At 41.4% G+C, this 19218-nt stretch overlaps 1 non-coding gene across 1 annotated transcript; it reads right to left on the minus strand.

The window, feature by feature from the left end:
* Window positions 1–1989: 1989 nt before the first annotated feature.
* Window positions 1990–2071, minus strand: trnal-aag (transfer RNA leucine (anticodon AAG)). The gene has a single exon. It is a non-coding gene; the product is annotated as a tRNA-Leu (tRNA).
* Between the last annotated feature and the right edge of the window lie 17147 nt (window positions 2072–19218).

A 19218-nucleotide genomic window follows, 5' to 3' on the forward strand; every position in this document is an offset into this window, starting at 1 on the left:
TACACTGAATTGAAAACGAAAATTCAAAATTAAACGAAAATTAAGACTTTTTTTAAGGCAAACAATAAATATAGAACCTAAACATCATGTGCAGTATCCTCACATACATCTACTACATGAAAAGTGGCACTGGAGAAAAGCGTAAACTATAGCAAATCAGCTGCTGTGAAAGTGTCTTGAGCCTGCATTCCATCTGAAGACCACTAGATGGCGACAGCTGTGTTGCAAAAATACTTGAGGTCCTATTGAAGTCTAAAGGAAAACAGTTTCCTGTCTTGACCTCTGTAAGCACGTTGATGCTTGATTTATGATCTCAGTTACTCATTTGGAGTTATACTGAATAAAAAATGAAGCCTATTTTGGCTTTTAGTCAATCTATCTTTCAAAATAGATCTGTATAAAGCTACACAATCATTTGCTAACTTGTCAATCACAAGTCACAGCCAGTGAGTGTATGGTTTCACAAACCGGCATGTACTTGTCACATGTGGATTTTGGCAATCAACATGGCCACAGTGGAAACAATCCAGTGTTTGTTCAGTGATTCCAGTTAATGGAGATGAGTAACTGTAGCTGCCATTGTGGGATGAAATGAAATAATAACAATAATAAAACAAATAAAAGTAGTCATTATGCAAATCCCCTTAGAGGATGCCATCGCCCACGTCCTACACACCACTCTCAGCCATGTGGACAAGAAACAGGGTAACTATGTGCGAATGCTGTTTGTTGATTACAGTTCAGCGTTTAACACAATAGTGCCCTGCAGACTGTTCACAAAGCTGAGGGATCTGGGACTTAACAGCCGTCTGTGTGCATGGGTGTTGGACTTCCTCACTGGCAGAACTCAGGTGGTGAGGGTGGGCAGGTGCTTCTCCAACAGCATCACCATCAACACAGGAGCACCTCAGGGATGTGTCCTCTCGCCACTGCTCTACTCCCTCTACACTTCAGACTGTGTGGCCACCCATGGCTCCAACACCATTGTGAAGTTTGCTGACGACACAGTGGTGTTGGGTGCCATCTCCAACAACGATGAGGCGGCCTACATGGATGAAGTGAAGAATCTGGCATCGTGGTGCCAGGACAACCACCTCCAGCTGAACGTCAGCAAGACCAAGGAGCTGGTGGTGGACTTCAGAAGGGGTCAGCACAGAGACTACAAGCCCATTATCATCAATGGAGCTCCAGTGGAGAGGGTGCAGTCCTTCAAGTATCTTGGTGTCCACATCTCCTCAGACCTGACATGGGCTGCCCACATTCAGGTCCAGACCAAAAAGGCTAGGCAGCGCCTGTATCACCTACGACAACTGAGGAAGTTCAGGGTCTCTCCAAAGATCCTCAGGATTTTCTATACAGGCGCTGTGGAGAGCATCCTCACACAGAACATGACATCGTGGTTCGGGAACAGCTGTGTGAAGGACCAAAAAGCTCTCCAGAGAGTGATCCGTACAGCAGAACGCTGCTGCAGGATTGCTCTCCCCCCGCTTCAGGACACCTACACCAGGAGATGCCGGACTAGAGCAGCGCAGATACTGAAGGACCCGTCCCATCCTGGCAACAAACTGTTCCAACTTCTGCAATCTGGTAGAAGGTTCCGCATCTTCCGGGCAAGGACAGAGAGACTCAAGAGGAGCTTCTATCCCCAAGCCATCCGTGCCCTAAACACACACACCCGCCCTCTCACATCATCTATAATTGACTGAGACAGGACTCTTCCAGACACTAAACCAAGGCACAATGTACATTTCAATTCCTTTAATTTTAAATATGTTTATATTGTCTATCCTGTAAAATAGTCAGATGTCTATTCATATTAATGTACAGAATTCACCTGCTTGCTCCTACTACTGCACATTCACCCAGTGTATATACTGTATGTATATATATATATATATATATATATATATATATATATATGATGTTCTTCCTTTAAAGTATATTCTGTGTGTATTGACTGCAGCTTTCTATGTGTACTTGAAAAATGTCTGGCAGCGGTGGGATTCGAACCCACGCCTCCGAAGAGACTGGAGCCTTAATCCAGCGCCTTAGACCGCTCGGCCACGCTACCACGTGCGAACCTGTTTTCCTGAAAGAGCTGTTGGTCACTTTTCTGACAGTACCTGAACGCACCGCTGCGTTAGCGCGAACATGGTTTCCTTGTTTGTGACGACAGAGCGCCAGACAGCACAGGTCAGGAAGCACGCGGCACTTTCAGTACCAGGAGGATGACCTCTGACCTTTACTACTTCTATGACAGAATAATGCTCAAAACGTGAAAGGCTCATAAATAACAGGCTGGGAGTAACATGTGCGGCAGCTACAGTAATCTGGTAACTCATTAAATACATTTTTTTCCACTTCTGGTTATCTGAGTCAAAATCAGACGTTACCGTCACTCAAACGCGCATGTGTCAAACAGCTGCATATATGACAGAAAACGCATGTAAGCATTGTATTTTCAAATAAGACCCTTCTTTTTTATAAAGCACCGACTGTGTTCTGAACAAGTTTTCTCAACGTGAAAACAAAGCATCCGCATTTCACGCGTGAGCTTGTTCATTTTCCTGTGCTTTGTCTGTGCAGCAACGGAGGTTTAGTGAAATTATGGCACATTTGCCTTCTGAAGTCACTCTTCCAGTTTAGGGAGTTACAGCATCTAATGCTAATGTTACCACTTGGACCACTTTGGACTTCACTTTCCACATCTGCTCCAGCTGTTCCTTCAGCCCCTGGTACGCCTCTATTTTCTTGTGCCGCTTCTTCCTGATGTTGCTGTCCGCTGGGATTGCCACATTTATCACCACTGCGGTCTGCTTCTCCTTCTCAAACACCAATATGTCTGGTTGTCAGTCTGGTTTAAGTCCCACAGGACCTTACCTCCATCAGCTTTGTCTCCCACCAGGAGTTGGAGGCTTCTAATTTGGGGCAAGTTTTTCAAAATATTTCTTTCTCACAATATATACTCACTACTTCACTAGCACTTACATCACAATACTTTACATCATCATTATTACTAATAGTAATAGTGGTTAAATAATTTAATAATTTACATGGAAAAGAATAAAAGAAAATGATTTCTAAGTATATTTACATAATTATTGGTTGGAATTTCCAGTAGAAAATTTCAGTGTCTTTTCTGCTATTTTGCTAAGATTTTATAAGAATACAAACCAAATACTCCACTTTTCTCAGTTGTGCATCTATAGCTCATAGTTAATCATGCGAGTGAAAGATAACTGCCACAGCGTGAAACCCCATGCTGCTCTGGGCAAATCTGGCATGTCTGGAGAAGGAGTTTGCCACAGTGACCAATAGGTGGAGGTGTAGGTTTGGGAAATTAGCCAGTTCATACTACAGCTCTTATTTCATTCTACTGAAGCTAGAAATGAAAGTTTTTGTCAATTACTCTCAAATTTTTTACAGCGTTTGTAAAACAAGATGCATTTCCCCAAACAGCTCATACAATCAGTCGCAAAACATTGCAACTAATGTGAAAAAGGTTGTAATTTAAAAACCTTTAACTGTTTATCAAAACAAACTATCTGCATTAAACTATAACACTGGTCAGCGGGTTTTTTTCAGAGATGAAATGTGACATTTCTTATTGACTTTGCTGAATCCAAATATAACAATTTAAATGCATGATTGACGGTTTCCCACGATGTTGAACTTTTTACATTTCACACTTATATACGTTCTAACATTTTAAAATAAATTTTAAAAAACAGTTCCACGTAGAGACAAAATTACACCACAATACAAAGCAGCGTTGTTCAAGTTCGGTTCACACAAAGGGTCTGTTAACGGTAAATTTATCTGGGCTCCAGCCTGCCAGGCCAGACCAGCATGTTGTGTTTAGGTGGGATAATGTTATGACATGTAACATGACATGTTGGTTTCTTCTTCTTGGCTGCATGTCTCTCTGTAGATCTCCACAACCAAACTTAGTTCATCACTTAACAATGTGGGGCACCAACAGTGAAAATGCAAATGTTTAATTTGCATGTCATTGGTGCGCACTCTGGGAGTCATGTCACTTAATATATTTTTTAAAAAATCACGCAACTTTACTCTGCAGCATTACACATTTTCTGCTACTGGGAAGGACAAATTTAAGGTCACAGTACGGGTCAAAGGTCAAACAGAGAGAATATATTTAAATTTGATATTTGCTTGTGATGCTTGATACCTCCACCTGGGCCACTACTGTCAAAATTCAGGGCTTTACTTTATTCATTTATTTATTTATTTATTTCAGAATCACTGACTTTTTTTTACCCACATGTCGCCAGGTGTTGAATTCTGCTGTGCAGAAGTAACACAAACCTTTTAAGGATTTTGCATGTTGTTTTAGGAAAAACTTTGATTTGCATAAATCTGTAAAGATTTAAATTAGTTTCCAGCTCATGTAAATATCGCAGGATGGTTAAACTTGTGGTAACATTTTGTCTCCTTGGGACGGCCCTGCTGTTTTTCCTAATAACAGCCAGGGGTCTGACCTTGATTTTCCTGCTTTTTTGTGGTTTCTTTACCACAGTGACTTCTTTCTAATGCCTTATCCAACAATTGGATTGTTCGCACTAGATCAGTCTGCTCTAAATGGAAGCCAAGCCAGTAAAGGTTGACATAAGAGTTTATATTTCCTATACTGCCTCATCAGTTATCCTTGTTAGGGTATACTTTTTACTACTGAGCATTTCTCCTTCTTTGTTAGTGTCTGCACATGTTTCAGCACATTCAGGCAAATAATTAGGCACAACTGTCAATCCTTTGAATAGTTACTGCCTGTATAATATGTATGTTTAAATGAAATTGCATGTGACATGAGAAGCTACTTTCAGCTGCCTCCTCCTTCGTCACAAGAGGTCACCACAGCAGGTAGCTCTGCATATTTGGCTTGGCAGGGTTTTTACAGCAGATGTCCTTCCTGATAGATCCCTCAAAGGGATTTGTGTTTCCTCCCAGGATCAAACCAGAGAGTTTTCACTTGGTAGGCAAACATTTAAACCAGTAAGGTGAAGAGTCCATCTAGTATTCAAAATCTGAATGAACATGGAGGAGCTGCTCAGGTAAAGAGGAAGCAAGACTATAGATTCTTCATTGCTTTTACTGCAGGAGGGGATTTATGAGGACTGACTGTCAGTCGCTGAATGGAGTGACAGACATTACAGTTATTTTGTTGTTGTAATACACGGTTGCATATTTTATTTCCACTGTATATGTTTGTTTTTTGTTTTCCATATTTTTTCCATAAGTTTCTTTATCACCGTGTGAACAGAGTGGTCAAAAGTAGAAGACTTATATTTCAATAAGTCTTCTTATAGAAAATACATATTTCTATAAGAAGACTTATTGAAATATAAGTCTTCTATATAAGAAGACTTATATTTCTATTAGAAGACTTATATTTCTATAAGTCTTCTTATGGAAATATAAGTCTTCTATATAAGAAGACTTATATTTCTATTAGAAGACTTATATTTCAATAAGTCTTCTACTTGTTAGTAAATATCTGCTGTACCAAGCTACAGATATTTGTCTGAGAACACACGGCTGCTCATCATGTGACTTGTTAAGGGTCACACATTATCACACTTTGGCTCCTGTGAACTGTAACGACTCGCATGATGACAGAGGGTGGGTCAACGACTCTCTGGACCAACTTCAAGGTGACAACCCCACTAGGTGTTAAATACCCAGTACTCAGAGTCACAGCCTGTCGCTCCACGTAACCACACACTCTCAGTTATCTCCCTTGAAAAATATCAGGGAGGGACTGCTATGTATGCGGCACTCGTCTGCATCTTCCTATATTCTGATGCCTCTCACCGCCACACATACTGGCTCCTCATCCATGGGCAGACGGTAGCCCTGGTAAAATATTTATATGCAGGTTCCTGCTTGTTGCAGTTTTTCGCTGTTGCTTTGGCTTCGTTCTCAAATTGCGTTTAAAGTTATCGAAAACATAAGAAATGCTTCACGGCGTTTCATTCAAACTGAGGATTTTTCATTGTTATTGTTTGGAAATGTTTTAAGACATTAACACAAGTGACTTAATATACTGTCTACAGTTTACATGTGGGCAAAGTAGAAGTATTGTTTTTAAGCAAATGCAATATTTGTGTTGTGTTTTCCACATTAATAAGACTTTTGACTTTAAAGACTGATGTCCCAGAAATTAAAGGTGGTATTATTGTGCAGCTGACATCTAAGATCCTGACAGATGAATCCTCCAACAAATAAACAACAAATAAAGTTGTTGTTTTTTCCTGTCATTGTAACTGTAGTTGATTATAATGTGTGACCACTGAGGGAAAAGTATTCCCCTCACAGTGTAAGGGTGCTTTGTATAAACTAAACCTGAGACTGAAGAAGTCACTTGGGCGAGTGATGAAACGTTTCTCCCACAAAACGCTACGACCAGATGAACAGAATCAACTTTTGGAGATTTACTTACCTGGATGATTGAGAATGCATCAAGATGTACAAAGTAAACATGCCAGTGAAATCAGCACCTGAAGAATATTCACTCAGGAAATCCTGCATGATTCTGACTTCATCTCCTCACAGTTTAAACACATTGGTTTACACATCGCTGAAATAATTTGGGATTTTGGTGAAAGTGACTTTCTTTAGTTACACTAAAAAATAAATCTTGACAGATGATTAACTATCCTGGCAACGCTGCATTTAAAGTGAAAAAAAAAAAGGGAAAAGCTGCTTCAGAATTGAGAACATCAACATTTTTAGCAAAAAATGTGCAAAAGCTGCTTGTTTTAAATACTTCTGACTTTCACCTGGGGGCTCTGCAGACGACATAATGTGCATGTGATGATTTCCACAGACTGCTACTTCTCTGCTGAGAGGAAACAATCTATTTGGATCACAAACACATATACAAATTCCTCTTAATTCTCAAGTAAAACCTTGTCCTCATGAGTTCAGCATGTGGAGAGTTTTCACTTTGGGGCACAGTAGCAACATTCTCCTCAGAAAAATAATAATCTGGTGCAGTAGGCATTCGATGTCAGTGATGACACTCCTTTATTATTGTTAAAAGTTCATTTGAGACGAGAATAAAAGGTTTTGAGCAAGCTTCCACATTTTGCAGGTTAACTACAGTGTTTCCTGTACATATGAACAGTTTGGGGTACTGATTGTGTACTGGGTTTTTGCTAAATGTAAGGGTCTTCAGCTGTTAACTATGGTTACATATCATCTATGATCAGCTCTTCTATATCTGGAGCATACGCTCTCAAATCCCAAAAGACTCTGTTTATCAGTATTTGTAGTTTATGACATCATACTGGTGAGTAAAGGGTGGTGAAGTAATTCTTAATACCATGAACTGCCTTTCCAAATAAATTTTAATCTCATTGATCAGACGTTTTGAAGCCGACTGAAGGGTCGCCGCCTCAGTACTTTTCCACATGTTGGCGTTGACTAGAATAAGGCCAGCCCAAAACAAAAGGGTTAATTATTAGACTCTGGATTGTTGACTCTGGGAATTCTTGGTTTGGTGGGATATGAAATGGCCACCGACACAAGCCCACCCACTTTTCCATAATGCAAATAAAGGCCCTGTGTATGGGGGGTTTTCTCTCTCTCAGTAACCTCCCCAGCGCAGATGGCCCAGTCTCTAAACCCCGCCCACAGTCTTTTGTCTTCAGGGAATCTGTCTCTTGGCTGTTAGTAGAAAAACTATTTCTTTCATGTGTCAGTAGGGGGCGCGACAAAGCCTACTGAGGCCCCATACTCACTGTAACAAGCAGGTCTTCTTTTATTTTTGGATGCATAGCCACGGCAGAAACACAGAATTATAAACAGGACCTGAACAGAAACTATTCGACTACATTTTCTTTTGTTTTGTCTTTAAATATGCACAGAGACCAGCATATGAGGGGATACTAAAAAGCAAGCTGCCCCCCCTCCCACTACCACCCACACATATATATATATATATAAACGTTCACGCGCACAACTGTGAAGCTCAGTAATGCTCTGTGCATACATACATAGATATATAGACAGGCACAAACCAAGAATATCAAGACAAGGACAGATGAGACCAAACTTGAAAGGGTGAAGAGCAAAGTAAATGAAGATAGAAGAGAAAGGATGAGGAGGAGAGAGGTGAAAGATGAGGCAGCAGGGAGACACAGAGAAGCAGAGGGGAGGAGGATGAGAGAGGGAATCAACAGATGCAGTGTGGAAAGGACTGAAGGAGAATGGTGGATGAGAACGAGGCCTCTTTCAGCACAGAGAGCTCTGCAGCGTAGAACTGAAAAAGAGAGACTCGATATCCAGTTCGTGGCTGTCTCACTGTTAAAAATGCAGCACAGGATCCATATTTGACCTGAAATATCTGATATCTGCCTCCAGAATCACACGTCTATCTCTATTCACTGGGAATATTTAACGTTTTATTTATTTTCAGGCTACTCTCACCAGATTTGTTTTTATTATTCTCCACCCGATTAATTGTTAATGCGAATGTCTGATCGGCTGTCACGTGGAAGCACCTCAGTGCGTTTAGGCATATAGACATCGTCAAGATGTCTATATGCTGTAGGATGGGGAAGAAAGGTGATTTTAAGTGACTTTGAAGGTGGCATGGTTGTTGGTGCTAGATAGATCATCTGAATATTTCAGAAAGAGCTGGTCTGCTGGGATTTCCCCCCACAATATACTGTAGAGTTTACAGAGAACGGTGCAAAAAACAGAAAATATCCAGCGAGCAGCAGTTCTCTGGCCAGACTCCTTCAAGCAGGTAGGAAGGCAACAGTAACTCAAACAGGCACTCACTGCACCCAAGCCATGCAGAGCATCTCTAAACACATAACACATCGAACTTTGAAGCAGATCGATTATAGCAGCAGAAAACCACACCTAACATCAATCCTGTTAGCTAAGAACAAGATAATGAGGGTACAATTCACACTAAAATTGGACAATAGAGGAAAAATGGTGTTGGTCTGATGAGTCCCAATTTCTGCTCAAACAATGAGATTTAGCACAAAATGACATGAAAGGCTGGGTCCAGCCTGCCTTGTATCATAGTTCAGACTTTTGGTGGTGTAATGGTGTTAGGGATGTGTTCTTAGCACACTTTTGGGCCCTTAGTACAAACTGAACATTGTTTAAACACCACAGCCATTGTTGCTGAAGATGCCCATCCCTTTATGACCACCATGTACTGTACCATCTTCTGATGGCTGCTTCCAGCAGGATAACGCACCGCATCACGAAGATCAAATCATCCGCAACTGGTTTCTTGAACATGACAAGTCACTAGTCACCGACAAATTCACATTATGGATGCACAGCTGACAAATCTGCAGCAACTGTGCGATACTGTCAGGTCAATATGGAGCAAAATCTCAGGAATGTTTCAAGCACCTTATTGGATCAGCTTTGAAGGCAAAAGAGGATCCAGCCCAGTGCTAGCAAGGTGTACCTAATAAAATGTCCACTGAGTGTATGTGGATCCAACACCTCTGAAATGTAAAGAAGTGCCATTTGATTGGATACCTAATAAACAGAATTTTGATAAAACTCATCAAAGCTCAGTTTCATATAAGAGCATAACTCTGGTAACAATGTCTGTTTATCAAAAAAAGTGATTATTACATATTAACATTGTTATTTAAACAACCCCCTGATAATTAAGATTTTTTTCAGTAATGTTAGGACCTCAGAGTGTTAGATTGCTTCTAAGATTGCTGTGGCTACCGATTATATCATCCCTTAAAGAACTTTTACTGACAACCCGATGAACATCACTTGTCACGGTTTGCACTGGCAGACCATATGGAGGGAGGAGGAGGACCCAAATGCAGACACTTGGAACAAAATTATAATTTAACAAAAGTCGAGCCGTTTAATTGTGGCTGGGAAAAGGTACAAAACAAAAAGCAGTTACACACTGAGGCTAAACTAACCAGAACTAAACTGGGAACAACTAAATGCTAAACAGAAGAGACAAAGAACAAAACCTTGAACATGATAAAAACCTGAACATGAAAAAACCTGGAAATATGACGAGAACTCAACAGACAACCTGAGACCGAACAAAGGAAGACAGGACTTAAATACACAGAACGGTAATGAGGGAAGTGGAAACACATGAGGAACATAGCTGACACAAATTAACACAAGGGAAACAAAACTATACACACTGAACATGGAAACACGAGACTGTCAAAATAAAACAGCAAACATAATGAGACGAAAACTGTGACGACACGAGCTTGACAATATGACATGGAAAACACAGACATGAAAGGTATAACAGACTGGGGAGACAGAATGATACACAAGGAGAGGAACATGGAACCAGATAATGGGAACGAGGCACAGACATAACTAAAAATCACATATAGAGGACAAGAGACTTACACAGGAAACAGAAAACAACAGAAGGGATCATGGATGAAACTTTAACTAAACAAAACCTAATTACACTGAAAAAAAGGCCATGTTGGATTTACTTGATTCAATAGTGGACATTGGTTGCACACAAACATTTTGCTTTGGCAGAAACTTAAACAACTGAGTTAAATCAACACAACTTATTCATAGTCAATAAACCTGTGCATTTTGTGTTCATAAAACGTGATTGAAACATGTTTAGATTAAGTAAGTTGAGCTCTTGGAATATTTTAATCCTTCACAATTTTGTCATTTTATTTCAACACTATTCAATAACCTTTACCACAGTACTACTTGATTACTTAAATACTACATGTTGTCTTCATATTACATAATGTTCAAAAAAGTCCAGAGTCTGGTTATCATAAAAGTTGAATGGATCTACAACAACTAACATCCTCCTGTCTTTTTCCTGGTTGCATTCACGGTGAATTTAGAATCACAATAAGTTAACTCTAATAACTGCATGACTTTTAACTGTGGGAGGACACCAGAATACCCAGAGACAAACCAGTGCAAACTAGCCAGATTGTGGATTTGAACCCAGGACCTGCTTACTGTGAAACAACGGCGCTAACCACCATGTCGCCAATCCAGGGTTGACAAAAGTAGGAAAGCTATGATTGCAAGGCTTGATGCAGAATTTTCTGTACGTTTTTGTCCTTGACAGGTTAAACCACAATAAAAAGCAATAGCATACACTTTGTGTGTGTGTAGTTGTCTGCCTCTTATTACTCCAGTGATTTTCCCGCAGTTAGAAATCTCATGTGATCTTGTTAATTTCATGAGTCCAGCAACTAACCACTCTTACTAGATTGTATCATGTCATCTCCACAAGAACAAATTAAGTTGTTGAATTTCGTACAGATCCTACATGATTTTATTACGTTCAAGATAGAAACATGAAAATTTTGTGTTCAAATTACAAAGTAGACTTTTTTAATGTAACAACCACCCAATTTACTTCTTTCGGTATACCAAAAAAAGTAGAGGTGGCTGTTCGACTTGACTGAGATGGATGCCTTCCTCAAACCACGATCCAAAGAGTGCAAGACTGAAATCCCGTGCAGTGTCGCGAGATTTAACATTGCTATATCATTGACTTACTTCACTCGAACATGATATGAACAATTTAATCTACCCGCTCTGCATATCATGTAGTTTTTACACTATATAGTTACACTTAACTTTAAACCATGAGGCAATTGTGTTAAATACACGCAAGTTGCTTACATAAATCCAAGAGCTGGCCAATCCCTTTTTTCAGTGTAAGACATGCTAATAATAACACTAGAACTTACCATTACTCTAATACATCATAAGAAATCAGGCATACAAAATAAACTCAAAATGCTGGGTCGCGCCCTGACAGTCACTAACTGTACCTCTTCAGAGCCCTGGAGGCCCTTGTACCAGGCTGTATCTCTATTTTTTTTTTTTTTTTAAAGGACAACCCACCATTTTTCAACAAAAGATGCCAAAATGGCATCACCGGCTTACTGTGACTCAAAGGGATTTGTTGTGCTTGATTTGAGTTGCATCAGCTTTGGTGACGTTATAGTTAATAATCCAACAGATTTATTAGCAATAGTGCTTACTGACCCAGTGCTTTACACTGCAATTTAGGCTACAAAGCTGAATAAGTAGAAGTAAACGTGTCAATATGTACTAGAGCTTTTAAGTAAAAAATGTGCTGGACAGCTAAGGTGTAAAGTTTGAAATGAACAAAAGACTCAAAAGCAAACTTTAATTTGTCAGAATCAGAATACTTTATTAATCCCGAAGGAAATTAGGGCTAAAAGCAAAGTCCAAAAAGGAACCAAAAGAAACCCACAATCTTCATAAGAAGCCAGAAAAAGAGAAAATTCACCTGGGAAGATACACTGATGCTATATGAAAAAGACTAAGAGGAAGGACAGGACTGTAAATACACACAGACGATACACTGGGGCTTGGAAATAAGACGGAAAGAGACAAAGTTTAAACTAATCAAGGCAATCTGACAATCTGGAAATAAAATTCAATACCAGAGAATAAAAGAAAAGATGTTACCAAACTAAAACATGAAACTAAAGACAGACAGTAGATGCAAACAAGAAACCCCAGATTAAACATGACTCAGAGAAACCCTGGGGAGGATCGAATAACAGAATCGAGGGAGAAAACAAAACGTAAAAATATTACAAACCTGAAGTGACTCACAAGACTGACAAAGCCCAAGCAGGAAGTCAAATCCTAAAGAGTGTTATAAAAAACCCAACTCAAATAAAGCAACAACAGATGTTAAGCAGAAAGTGACATATTAACAGCATTAAACAAGAATCCAGACCTCAAAAACACAACCAATCCCAGATCCCAGCTGTTACTGGGTAAACTTTAGGGTGTTTTTTTTTTTAGTTGAAAAAAGTCAATATTACCCAAAAAATGAGGAAACCTAAGAGATTGCCTGAGGCTCTTCAACTTCTAAGAGTGCATGAACAGTGGCTGGATCGTTCTGTTCTCTAAATATGCTAATATTATTAAACTGTGTGAGCCACGTAAGAGTCAAAAGCTGGCCATGATGCTTTTTGTGTTATTTTTTTTACTTTTTTTTATTTTAAGGGTTTGGATGAGTTGCACCCTTTTGCAGCTTTCTAGCCTTAAGCTACAGTTTGTGACTGGTACTGGATAAACTACCTCTGAGTTAAGCTGATAAACCAAGGAGGCTAAATCCATTTTTTCCACCTTAACAACGCTTTTGACCGTAAGAAAGGTGTCTCAAAAACTGAATGTTGTGTTTTTGTGCAGTTTTTCAGTAAATTATGCCCCAAAGCAGGGATCCTGACTATCTTTGGTGACTAATTTCCACCGGCATCAGACTGGAGTTTTGCATCAGTCAATACTGACACTAAATCTGCTGAGTGCAGTCATGCTCCTAACATGGCTGATAATGGATGTCAGTGTTAGTGCTTCTGCGTGTGTCTTTTTAAGTTCATCTTGTTGTATCACAGTTTATACTAAGGCCTGGAACCTACTTGTGGGGGTTTGAGCACTACATGCTGAGCACAGAGCCTCAGGAAATTAACACCTGATCTGTAAGCAGAGAGTGCTTTACAGGGGAAAAAAAGGTAAAAGTGATGAGGCCTTGAGACACGGCTGCATATCTATTATGCAAGAGTTCCTAATTTCTTGTGCACACGATGACATTGCAGATATACAGCAGGCCGAGCTGTGCAGCAGACACTCCAGTGATGTTATTGTCCTTTTAAACTCAGCTTGAATTTACATACCCTGATCCATTTCTGTCGCAAACCGATGAGGCCTCATCGCATTTCACCGTGGCACTAAAACGAGCAGAAACATTCAGTGGTCCTCCAGTACAACGGCAGCTACAACCAACCTCGGCAGGAAGAATCCTTTCTATCGCATCTGATTCTACACCTTGCATCTCTTGAGATCAGAGAGACTCGGGGGAGTCAAAGGAGGAATAGATGGAGGGATGGGAGTCAGGGGGAGGAGGGGGACTGAAGACTTGGGGAGATAGTACGGGAGACACGTTTTGCCTCAATGGAAGAGAGAAGAGCACACAGACTGACAGATAGACGGGCTAGGAGGAGAAATGAGACAAGTGGAGAGCTTGGGTGTGTGTCTGTGTGTGGGGTGGGGGGGGGGTGGGGGGGGAGGAGGTGGAAGAAAGAGTGAGCTAAAAAAGAGAGTAGGAGGTACACTCGGCTCTGAGAGATCGAAGAGAAACCGAGCGCGAAGAGGAGGGAAGGTGGTGGGGGGAGATGGAGTGACAAGTGGAGGGGAGGACTGAGGATGAGGAGAGGAAAGGACAGAGAGAAAAGGGAGGAGGACGGGTAAGGGGAGAAGGGCTGAGGGGAGAAATATAGCAGTTGTTCATTAGTGAGGATGTGTTAGGGACTGGAGGACTGAGCACGAGGAGAGACAGTGGAGTGGAGGGGTGAGTTATGGACACTGACTAATGAGAGGAGAGGAGGGAAGGGAGACACCAGGGGAGAGGAAAGGAGGGTAGAGGAGGTGGAAAGGGTGTAAATGAGACTGGAGAGGGAGGAAGAAGAGGGAGGGAGGAAGAAGAGGAGCAGGGGAGGGGAGGGGGGGTTAGAAAAGAGCGAAGCGAAACTGATGGGGGAGGGGAAGAATTTGCACGTACGCACACACAGAGTTGAAAACTGCAAGCGACATGAGAGGGAGACACAGGGGAGAGGAAGAGGGTAAGGAGGAGGCTGAAGAGAAGGAAGGAGGGGAAGGGAGAAAGACAGGAAAAGAGTCATTACTGGAAGGTAAAGGGGTGAGGAGGATGTGGAAGAGCAGAAGAGGGGAGGAAATGGAGAGAGGAAGGGGGAGAGGAAGGGAGAGGAAGGAGGAGAAAAAACAGGGAGGGGGCACAGAGAGAAGACAAGAGATGAGGGGGGAGGAGAAGGAGAATTAGGGCAGATATTTAGGAAGGAAGAGGGAGAGGGGGAGGAAGGAAGGCAGGAGAGAAAGGGGGTAAAGTAGTGAAGAAGAAACAGGAGCAAAAACAAGGAAATGGAAAAAGAGAGAGAGAGCAGCAGTGAGGAGATAAGGTGAGAAGTGAGAGGAGGAAGAGGAGGAGGAAGTGGTGATGCCACAGAGAAAGAAAGAAGAGAGAAAGAGCTGGAGGAGTTTGTAACAGGCTGTTACATGTCAGCAGCAGGCACTGGTGACGGGAGCAGTGGCTTCTGTGAGAGTGTTACTGCGAAGGTTAGTGGGTTTATTCCCAGCATCAGGTGAGAGAGCTCCTGCTAAAGCTAACACTGAAACATCCCCCATTCTGCTCACACACACACTCATCCACCTGTGAACTCACACGCGCACAGGCTCGTGCACACAAACACATCCAGGTCGCAACTCTTTGAACTGTTCTGTTTTAAATAAATAAATAAAAACGAGCACACTGAGGCTATTCATCTGAGTCACTGTCAGTTTATGCACAAAGTAACGCACGCGCCTGAAGACACGTTCGCATACTGACGTACTCGCGCGCGCACACGCACGAACACTCGTTTCAATTGTGCTCCGCTCCTGCCCTTTTCTCCACCAAGCAAGTCTGGACAGCCTGCCTCAGTACAGAGATGCACTGAATCCCTCCGCCGACACACTGGCAAGTAGTCCCTAATTTATGGGATTTTGATAGATAGCGGATTAAGACTCTCTAACACCTATTGTTTTACAAAATGAAATACCGACACGTTTCTCTTCCATTTAAAGGTCATTAACGATGTAATGATCAAGACGTGAATTATCAGGCAGGCATATTTAAAAGGCAAAATATTTTTAGGACAAAGATTTTAAGTATCGCGCACTGACGTGAGCACGCTTAAAAGTCAATTCACACACATGGCACATAAGGTAAAATCCAAAACCAAGACTGAGATAAAGTTAATAGTTAAGGGACTACTTCTTGTCAATCCAAACGGCTCCTAAGCTTGGGAGAGGCGAACGCATCCAAGCGGATGTCCACCTCACTTTTCTCCGGGTGTTGTCCGTCTCCCGGCGCACATACACACTCACAGCTTCCATCTATCCGTGCAGTTCTCATCATTGTAGTGTGACTGTGCTCATCAATTAGGCGAGAGTTCAGGCTTTTTAGACACACTAATTGCCTTTGAGCGCTTCGGAGGGGACTGCAAGCTGCAGACAGAGGCTCGGAGAAGTTTTGGCTGCGGGGAAGCGGAGAGAAGCGAAACACAGGTACAGTGTGACTATTATCTCCACTTCTAACTACTGGCGTTACTAATGTAACGCGAGGGTACTAGCCGCAAGCTAACTAGCTAACGTTAGCATCCCAGCGACCAACTAGGCTAGACTTAAATTGCACTTTGGTGATGAGGACAGATGTCATATATATATTTTCTAGTTTCCAGCCTTTTGGAATGACTTGGACCTTGGAAATTGCTACTATTTTTAGTTTAAGGACCCTAAACATACCGGCAAGTTGGGCAATTATGACATAAAGAGCGAGTTTTTTTTTTCACTCCAGGGCAGCAGCAGACAGTAGCGTTGGTAGTAACAGCAGCGTACGCGTGGGGAAAACAAAAGGACTTCAAAGTGAGACACAGCGTACAGATGACTGTACAACGAAGCTGTTAAAAATATTGATTTTTTTTAAAGCTAGTAAACGGGACTCAAATTTGAGAATCACCCGGTGCGAGTCCGTCGTCTCTTTTTATTTTTATTTTTAGTGGTGGGATCTCAGGATTTAACATATTATAAAACAGTCCGCCTATTACAATGTTAACTTTAACATGTAATGTCCCCCCCCGCTTTAAGGTCATCCTGTGCTGACTCTTGCGAGCCATGAGCACCTGACTAGTCACTGTAGGAGTACTATTGTTTTTCCTTTTACCACTGTGAGTCAAAAAGTGTTCATCATCAGACTACCCACTTAAAAATTGCGGTGAAGAACCTAAATAGATTTTAGACATATTACCCAAAACGAAACGATCGAATTGCTCGTGGTATTGTTCACTACAGTGCAAAGCATATCTGATGACCCAATATTGTGTTTAAGTGAGGAAAAGTTTAGAAATCTGGCCATATGAGGGAAAAGGATGTAGAAGAGGAAAGCCTGCATGTAATCGCGTAGTTGAGTATTATGTATTACTACGAGTATCCAGTCCTTGTCGAGGTTATCAGTTAATATGTTGTAGTTATAGCTCTCGTTCTTGAAACGGTTGATAAATCTGCCAGTGATTGAGGCTACCGCGATAGAGGCTACCACAACACTCCCCCCACCCCCTTCCACCACGAAACTCGCTGAAAGTGAAGCGGGGCGGTCTCACGCAGCCAGTTCTCTTGTAAATAAGTAAACTTGAGTATATCGACAAAGACGAAGGGATGTGTTGAAGGTGGCGATGTTTCCAGTGAAGCCGGACGGGGGGCAGCCGCTGTAGTTTCCGAGGCCACCGGGAACAGCGATAGACAAAGACCACCAGAGAGCTTCAGACACTTGTATTGTCTGCTCTGAGTTTGGTGTGTATGGTTTTTAATCTCGAGGATCGTGAGGGTTGCGACTCGTTTCCCCGCAGAGGCTTGACTGGCTCAGTATGTTGTGCGGGGGTACGGTAACTACATCGGTCACCCAACTTCGAGTCCATGCTTTGTTCTGGCCGCGGTTCAAGTTGACAAGTGAAGTTGCGGGTGAGATGGTGAATGAAAGCACGCGCCTTTTAACGTGCGTTTGCACTGGGACTCGTGCCCGGTGTCGCCAGTCATTGTTTTAGGGGCTCTTATCGTTTGCGCTTGAGGAGGAAGAGGGAGTTTAGATAGGCTACTTTCTGCAATATTTCATTGGCCCAGAGATGTAGAGACATCGAGAAGACGACAAATATCATGTAATAGTATAGTAATGGCTGTGGATCACACTTCGTCTCTTAGAGGAGGGTCTTATTTATTTATTTGTTTGTAGATGTTTCTTCTCATCAGCGATTATATTCTTTGTTTACTGATGTTGACGTAGATCCCCACTGAACGGGTTTTACCTTTGCTTTGCCTTTGCTGTTGGAGGGGCTCATGTAATGGATTTCTCTTTATGTGTGATTACTTGCAATGTAGCAACCAGCGCCTTTCTGCACCAGCAGATGGGTGGTGTACTGGTATCAGCCAACAGCAGCCTTGTTGACTGATAGGAAAGTAAAATTTGCATCTCGGTGGATAATATTTACTTGTTGTGTCAAATCAGTTTTTTAAATGTCTATTTGCATCCTTGTAGCAAAAATAAGATGCATAAAAGTTACAAAAAATAAACAAATATGTAAAATATTGGTACCAGCTATTATCAGCCTAACAAATAAGGGATTGGTATTGATATCAGTATTTTGTGCCAGTATTGAACTAAAATTTGGTTCACCCTTTTTTCTGTTTTTTTTTTTTTCTGAATAGACACAAAGGTAGGACCACATCTAGTTAATTACTCACTCATCTAATCATTATATGTTGGATTAAAGAAAGCTACTTTCAGCTTCTTCTTTGTCACAAGGTGTTGACACAGCAGGTAGCTCTGGATGTTTGAGTTGGCAGAGTTTTACAGCGGACTTTCTAAAAGGATTTGTTTTGTAAATGGCTCTAAAAATGTGACTTGTTAAACTTTTAGCTGAGAAATACTTGATTATGTTAACTGCAATCAAACTGATTTGATCAATTGCTTATTATTATTTATCTTTAATATTATTATTTATTTGAGCGTCATAAAGAAATTGTCAGATATTGGTCCAGAGCTCAGTGCCGTGTCCTTGATGGCTCTTACAGAGCGACTGCGGTGAGATAACAGATGTTCATTTGGGGAAAAATGGGATGTTGACATGTCACTTGAACTGTAAACAGTGGGTAAAATAGGCCTCTGTTCTGTTTGTTTGTGGGTATTGCTCCACCCAGACAAGAAGACATCTTTAATCAGCTGGAGCGACAAAGGAAGACTCCGGTTAATCAGTCTGGCTCTTTTGTTGAAGATGAAGTTGTTCCTGTTGATTTAGTCGGGATTTGCTCTTGATAAGTCAGAACCTGAGCAGAAAACTTGCATTTAGAGATTCAATCGTAAGTAGTTGAGGTCTTGAATGAGTTGTTTTATAGAAAGCTGCTTTTTGGAAAATAAACTCAGCTCCAGGTAGATAATGGGATTCCCTCCAAGGTGGCAACATAAGGGCCCATTTTACTTTACAAGCGTGAGTTGGTTTTTATAGGGTTGCAAGTGGAAACAAATAGCAGCCAGTGCACTAATGAAACAAGGCATAACTCATAGTTTAATAGGAGATTGAATCGCTT

Source organism: Diplotaxodon limnothrissa, linkage group LG3, assembly GCF_057381915.1.
Source record: "Diplotaxodon limnothrissa isolate DT_005_m linkage group LG3, D_limnothrissa_male_GT1.1, whole genome shotgun sequence".
In the NCBI taxonomy this organism is placed as follows: domain Eukaryota; kingdom Metazoa; phylum Chordata; class Actinopteri; order Cichliformes; family Cichlidae; genus Diplotaxodon; species Diplotaxodon limnothrissa.